Here is an 8,519-nt window from a genome sequence, read left to right as displayed (position 1 = left end):
CTTACTATAACTATTAGTATTGACTGCAGTAGTTTTAGTTTTTGGTATTACCCAAATAAGATTTTTACAACTATTAAAGTTACTAAAGTTTTCAATTTCCTCGTTATGTCCATATTAAAGTTTTGTTTTGATTTTGAAACATCATCTCCATATTAACATTTAACTAAAAAAGAGTTTCTTTTTATTAAAAATATTTTATATGAAAATCTATTAAACCCTAAAAAAACTAAAAACTTAGTAGTATTCCATCGGATGTAGTTTCTTAACAGTATGTCTACGTAGTTTTTATAAATAAACCTATGTCGTATACAATTCGAAAAAAACAAAAACTTTCTTAAACTGTCCTGGATAAGACATTAAAAGGTATTCGTGGTGTGCAACGCGATAACCGAAAGGTTCTTCGTGGACTAATATTTTGATCGTCTTTTTTTTTCGTTCAATAAATTATATAAGTATGAAAGTATTTTATTATTAAAGAGTTTTCTGTTTAAAATAACTTAGAATTTAGTTCTACCAACAGTTTTTACTATCAAAAATTATGTAATGTTTCAGTTTTCAACTGAAATAACTTTAGCTCACTAAAATGTTTTTGTTTCTATAATGATAATAGAGTACAGACTACAGATTTCTAATTTGACAAATTCTTAACTAACATTATGTTAAAGTTTCTTGAATCTAGCTAGATTGTATTCATGCTCTTTCCCTTTACAATGTTATATTTTTTTTTTGATTTAAAGGTTTCACGGTCTGGGTAGGATGTTACTATACCGTACCAAAACTGTTTTTAGATTTTTTTACGGAACATGTTCTAAAAAATAATTATAATTCCAAATGTAGTTTTCTATGTTTTTGTTTGAATGGATGAAATTTATTAGTTAAAAACTTGGAAATTTAAGTTGATAAAATAAAGAAAAAATCAACTCAATACTTATTACAAATGATGGATTTTTATTGGAAAACTTTAATTAAAAGAATGTTAAACAATAGACCATACTTCATGTGTCCTGTGGAGTTTATAAAAGAATAATTTTCATTTCTTTAGGAAGCGATACTTTCTATTCGCTACTAATTAAAACGAGTAACACGTTGTTGGCGGCAAAACTACTTAATCTAAAGTTTAAAATAGTTGCTGTGATTTTTTTAGCTATTGAGTAGGCATCAATATTTCATTGAATAATTTTTGAAATGAAGCTGGAGCAAAAATGTTGTTTTTGAAAATATTAGCAACTGGTTGCTTTTTATGACATAGTAAAAAGAAAGTAGTCAGAATTATACTTGCCAGCGAATTGCCACAACTGCAAAAATAAAGAGTGCTAAGTTCTGGATAAACGATTGATTGTTTTTAACTCTAAGTCTCATTTAGAGTAATTATTTTGCTTTTTGAGAAATTATCATAAAAATATTGCAAATATGCTGTGCTTGCTAGAACTAATCATTAGTAATTTTTAGTGCTTTGACATCTTTTTAAAGCCTTTATAAATGAAGATACATTAGATGTAGCTGTTTTAAAAATTGTACTTTGTTTACCTTAATACGTCAAGATTTAGCACTTGAAGAACTAGTTTTTTTAAAACATAATTTACAATCGCTATATTTTTTCCATACTCATGCTATAGTAATTATGCTGAGTACTAAAAAAAGTGTAAAAAGCGTAATTATATTTTCAACTGTATAAAAATATCTTAGCAACTGTTGTAAAATTAAAAACAAAACTGGTAAGCTAACTTTATATCAAAGTAAATTTTTAGCATAATTTTTAATAACCTAGTCTTACTAAAAGTAAATTTTTTCTAATATGGTGTTATAGATAAGTTATTTTTATATTGTTGTTTTTTTAAAACAGTCGTTTTTACTGAGTTTTTTTCATAGACTATTGTGTATTATAATACTTATTATTTAGCTCAAGTTTATGAAAACCTTAAACCAGGGGTCGGCAAACTGCGGCCCGCGGGCCAATTGCGGCCCGCGAAGGGTAAATCTGCGGCCCGCGAGCATGTTATTTTTTTGAATGGAATGCGGCCCGCGAAAGAAAATTTTGTGGCCCGCGAGCATGTAAATGTGGCCCGCTGAGCGAAATTATATTTTTACTTAAATTTTTTCGGTAACTCGACTTAATTTGATTAGTTTGATTTTAAGTCTCTCTATAACATTTTAAAATAATTTCAAGTAATTACTGCTTTAGAAAATGTGAAAAAGACAGATTAGCGTTCTAACAGGATATGTTTCTCAGTTTCATAATTACTTCTTTTTTACAACAGTAAGTAATTATCTGGAAAAAGAGTGTCAAGAGTGCTTGGACTTAATAATTTGGTTATACAATACCTATTTATTAAATAAACTAAATGCAAATATTTTCCATTTTGTACAAAAGTAATGCACAGTTATTAACTAAAGTGTCATTTCTTTATAGCTTAAATATTCTTTTTCATTTTTTTTTATACTTCAGTTTCTTTTATAATTTTTTTGTTTGTAAATGTTATATTTTAGTGTGAATACATTTAAAATAACATAGTAATAAGAAATAAGGTTCATTTGATTTTTGATTTGACACATTTTAATTTTTTATAAGTTTTCATAGAAACACCAACTTAAAAAAAATGCTCATATTTTAAACCACTTTTTATTTAATACTTTAGTTAGTTTAAGTTAAGTTTATGCATACTTTTCTAACATTGTTATTTATACATGTCATATCTAAATTTGTACAGCCACATTTAAAACAACATATATGACATAAGTTAATATAGTTTTTGTTTTGTATACATTCAACTTTTCAAACATTGTTTATTTCAAGCTAAGTTAATTTTTATGCCTTTCATATCAATACACAAAATTGCTGTTTTTTCGAGCTACCTATTTAATATAAACTAGATATAAGGATGGTAAATTTATAAAGTTTGTACATTGTTAATCAAAATAGTTATATTCAAGCAAATAAACAACTAAACATTGCCACACACTCAGACTATCACTATTTGAAGACTTTAAATCTCAGGCCAACTAAGCCATTTTTTAAGTTTTTGGCTAGAATTGCTTTTTGTATACAAAAATATCAGGAATGTTTTTGTTGACTCAGACTGGCTTATTTGCTTGAAAGAGTGGCAAATTAAACTTATGATGTATGTTTTGCTCAATCCACAGTTTTAGTTTGAGTTTTGTTATATGATAAATTTTAAGTCTTGCAGCTGATATAATTTAAAATATTATTTATATTAATGTGTACATAAAAGAATGAACAATCAGCGTTGCCAAAAAAGTTGAATCCCGGAAAAGCTTTGAATTTGTGAATTTACGGTTAAAAATTCTAAAAAAAAACTTGAATTTGAGAATTTTTGAAAAAACCTGGAATTTCAAACAATTTTTACATTTAAAGTAATGAAATTTCGATTTGACTCAAAAAAAATTACCAAATAAATGTTTTTTAATGAAAAATATATTATAGTAGCTTAACAGTATTTTTTAATATTGATAAATGTTTTAAGAAATTTTTCAAACTTTAATTAAACTTTATACTAAAAATAAAAGAAGGAATTGTACTTCCAAAATCTCCGTATTGGTACATTGCACCTTTACTTGAAAAATTTCACCGATTGTTGTGCTTCGCGTTGGAACTAAACCAAGAAATTCTACTAATATGTCAAAGTTAATAAAAACACCTATAATAAAAATTCTCAGATGACTAATAGTTTTTCTATCAGTGCTCTCATGTTAACAGTTTGATTAAGGTCCTAATTTGATTTATGAGACTTTATAACCTTAATGCATTTCCTAAACAGGACTTCATGTTGTCATTGAAGAAATAAACAAAAGTTTTTCATTACCGCCAACATCAATTCTTTATAAAAGTTTTCAATTATAAACGATAACTCATTTTAGGTAATATATTTTGCTACTTTATTACTTGCCTTAACAATTTTTTCAGATTTTTCTGTAGTTACTGAAGATAATAATGTGCTTTGTCGGAAATGACTTTGGTGATTTTTTTTTATTGTTTCTCGCAATAACTCCTAACTAACGCTTTTTTTATTCTTGTAGCTCGTCTTATATTTTACAATTAACATTTTTAAATGCAATATTCTTATTGCAAATAAAGAATTGCTCTCACGCTTAATAAAAAAAAATTCTACTCTGCTAATGACTTAATAAAACTTTATAATTTTGTTAAACTTGTTTAAGAAACTCAATTGTCCATTCCAGCTGACTTATATATTTTTGGCATGTAATATATTTACTGTTAATAACCTTTGTTATTTCTTTATGTAGTGAACTTTATATTAACTGGATTGCTACACAAACAGGCTATTTTAAAAGCTTAAAAACTCAGGTGTGTGTGAAGCTTTTCTTGTTTTCTTACACTTTTTTATAATGATGATATTTTAACTAGGTATTTAAGCTTGATTAACAAATATTTATAAGCTTTTTCAAATTTTAATAAATTTAAGCTGGTTTGATACATCTCAGAATTTTTGCTTTTTAGTGGCAACCATTTAAAAGTCTAATTACTAATAAAATATTTTATTAAAGTATTTGAGAATTAGTTATGTTAAATCATTTGTTTTAGCTTTTTGGAATACAAACAGGTATTAATTTTATTATGTTAACTAATTACTAAATTTCTTAATGAGTGTAAATTATTTAACTCGCAAAAACTTTTTTCGAAGTAAATATTCTTAGAAACATGAAAAAGTGTTGATAATATAACAAATGTATAAAAGTAACCCATAAATTGTCTTTCAAGTTAAGTTCTTATAGAGAGTTAGGTTGTAAGTAAAATTAAAAAAGTATTAAGTTTAACTTATTAAGTGCTTTTGAAAGTACATATTTTATTAACAATATTAGTACATAATTACTAAAGTATATTAGTCAATATAGGTCATAATCTAATGATTAATAATCTAAATAGGCATTATATGTATAGCTGAAAGTCATTTTAAACAATAAGATAAATAAAAGTAAAACTTTTCTCTAGTGTGACTAAAACTAAACCATAAGATTATTCAAATGTCACTAAAACTAAAACTGCGGCCCGCGAAGACTTTGGAAACTAGAAATTTGGCCCGCGACCACCAACTGCCTGCCGAGTGCCGACCCCTGCCTTAAACAAACTGATTTTTTAAGGTAAAGAATATCTAACTAAACTGATTAATGTAAAACTATGTTAACTTTCAAGACCTTTTTCTACCACTTTAGAAATCTAGTTAAACAATTTTAAGTTTTTAGAACGTTAAACAAACCGAATTTTTTAAGGTGTAAAATATCTGAACTGATTATTAAAACTATCTTATCTTTCGAGGCTGTTTTCTACTACTTTTGATTTCTATTTGATTAATTTGAAAGTTTTTTTTTAAGTTTCTGAACTACTTTATGTTTTGCAAAAAAAATTAAAAAGTAAAACATGCTTAAAAATTTTAGTCATAATATGAATTCAACTTAAAAAAGGAGTTTAAAAAACTAAGTACATGATTTAATCTTTGTAACCTATCACTTTATATAAAAAAAAATCTACCTCTGTTGCATAAAAAATGTGGTTAACTATTTTAAATATATATATATGTTAAAAGTAGGATTTTCTTTTATCGTGGAAATTTACTACTTTGTACTAATCATTTAAATCTAACATTAATAACGTAAAAAAATTAAAACATTAGAAAAAATCATTAAAGTCTTTACTTCAGTTGTTAACTTTTGTTATTGAGCATCAGAAACAAAGTATTATGCATTATGCACTTTTCTAGATTCGTTTTAAAAAGTTATACTTCTTGTTCAGCAAACGTATTGCTAATATTAATAAACTAATGTCTTTCTATTTCTTTGAAAATAGTAATTTTTAGTTATTAAATAGTTGTTTTTTTTTCTTCGTTGTAGATATGATGGATATTAAAATGTAAAAAATATTAGTCTAGGATTCAATTATTAATGTTATGTATCTATAAATCTTTTGACTATCCCCGATTACCGTAATAAGAAAAAAGCTGTGTAGCTTTTTAGTTTTAAGTTAAAAAAAATATATATATTAAAAAAAACTACTTAATTTTTAAAGCAAGTTATTTGTTTTTGAACATAACTTTTGTAATCATGAAAATGTTTTGTGTAATTTAAAGTACTACTAAGTTAAGCATAGTAAACTTTATTTTAATTTGTGTAAATTTAGTAGAAGTAAGTGTTATAGTTTTTTACTTAAGTTTTCATGCGTGTATTTGTAATTAACAAAGTCCAAAAATATAAGTCTTGGAGTGGCTTAGATTTAAGAAAATTAGCTGTTTATAACTGCCCTAAATTGAAAAATAAATTCTGATTAAGCTACAAAAATGTAAGTAATTGACATTTATAGTTTTAAAACTCCCTCAACAACGTTTTTTTTTCTTACATCATATCACGGAACTTCAATAAAAGTAGTAAGTAAAAGAAATATTTTTAGAAATCAATTTTAACATGTGGGCAAAAAAAAAACAATTTTATTTTTTAGAATGTTTTTTATAAGACTTTAAAGTTTAAAAAATATTTAGCCCACGAAAAAGTCTCAATTTTAATTTCTAAGTGTTCTATAAGTTGCATTGAAAAAGACTTTGTAGTTATGAAAATTCCAAAAAATTATTTTTTTAACTAACACATAACATATATTTCAAGTTAAAGTATTTCTAATGTTTACTTAAACTGAAAAATAACAATTTTTTTTTTAATAAGTAGAGGTATCTATTTTATAGAATAGATTTAACTAAAAGTAACTTTAAAAGATTTGAATTTTGACAAAACTTCAGTTCGTATTCAAAACTATTTAAAATTTAATGATAAAAAGTTCTTCTGGATTCAATAAAAAAAACATGCTTTCATTTAATTTAACTGTTTACTTTAAAACGGTGAAATAATTTGATTTTTTTTATTAATTGTCATGTTTATAAGTTACTTCAAATTAAATGATCTCGATAAAATGAATACTTCTATTTACTGTTGAAAAATAAACTTTGTTATTTTTGAAAGCATAATTTTACTAATCTCCTAGTAAAAATAAATACTACTAATTTAAATGTTTTGTTTAATTTAATTAATCGATTAGTCCAAAAAAAAAAACGTTTAAGTACAACAAAGTTTTAAACTAATATCTACTAATAGAACTTTTTTAAATAAATATCCCAAATTTTTCGCTACTTATATGATCTTATAGATAAATAACAGTTATGAATATCACGTATACCTATCAATGAATAAGTAGAAAAAAATGTTACTTTAAAATAAAAATCTGGTTATACCATTTAGATCTACCGAGAGAGTGTAGTCTAATGATCCAAGTGGTATAAATAAAACTTTACTTTACTTCAGCTTGCCTCACAGCACATTAAATTCTTAAGCTCTGATTACTTTGCAGATGTTTTCTTTGATGCAAAATATTTGTTGCAAGTAATATAGTAACTTATAAATTTTCTCATTCAATAGAAACAATCAATTTATACAAGTTTGGTAAAACAAAAAGAATCTTACAGTTTTTATACAGTTGTATCCGAAATTTTCTTTTATAACAAGCTTAATTAGATGTTTAGATTACTTTTTTTATAAGTTTTTTACTTGTTTCACTTTAAAAAAAAGTTTTTCAAAAGTAGATTCATGGTGATTTGATAGAAGGTAAACCATAGCTTTTGTAGCAATTAGACGTTAAAAAACCCAAGCTTTGGTAGACCTGCAAGTTAGGCTTAACTACTAAAAAGACTGTAAGTTCAATAAACTAAATCAACATATAACATATGTAATAGTTTTTACTTTTCGGTAAGTATTTTCATAGTGTTGAAGAAAAAATAAAAGATAAAGCAGACAATTTAACAAGACAAAAAAACTAGAAAAGTATGTATGTTAGGAAAAATGTATAGTAAATTTTAATTAAATTTCAGTTTAGTATGTCATTGGTGACAAAAAAAAAAGAGTTTTATAGGCATAGCAAAAAGTTTAAAATATTTTTTCTTACTTCTTTTAGTTATAAATACTTTTTTTTTGCTTTTCGCTTGCAATTCGCTAATCTTGGTCTATGTTTTAAACTTCAAGAAAAAAACTCTTTGCTCAGAGGACAAAAAATTAAACTGAACCCTAGAGTACGACTTGATAATCGAAAGGGTTTTTCGTACACCAGGTCCTAAGACTTAAACGATTGAGTGCAACTAAGTAGTTACGAAACCAGCTTTTGTCAGACTTAGTCCTTTATAACAAATAAAAACAATTTTATTACGGCAATTAAGATTTTATGATGAGAACAAAAATCTAAGTATATATTTATATATTAATACGCTTGTTCACTGAAAAAGCTTAATTTTAAGACCACAAAACAGCCTTCGTATACTTTTTTGTATGTACTATATAAACAAAACACCCGATTAAGAATCCATAGTTTATAATCTAGTCGCAATTTTTAACAAACTATTACTTTTTAAATATATACATATACTTTTTAAATGTTTTATTTATATAAAAAACATTAGTACCGTTAGTAAAAGTCAAGTATTTGTAACTTTGCTTGCGAAGAGCTTTATTTTACA

The sequence above is a fragment of the Thalia democratica genome, chromosome 9, assembly GCF_965202585.1.
Source record: "Thalia democratica chromosome 9, ktThaDemo2.hap1.1, whole genome shotgun sequence".
Taxonomy (NCBI): Eukaryota; Metazoa; Chordata; class Thaliacea; order Salpida; family Salpidae; genus Thalia; species Thalia democratica.
Note: the sequence above shows the minus strand (reverse complement) of the source record.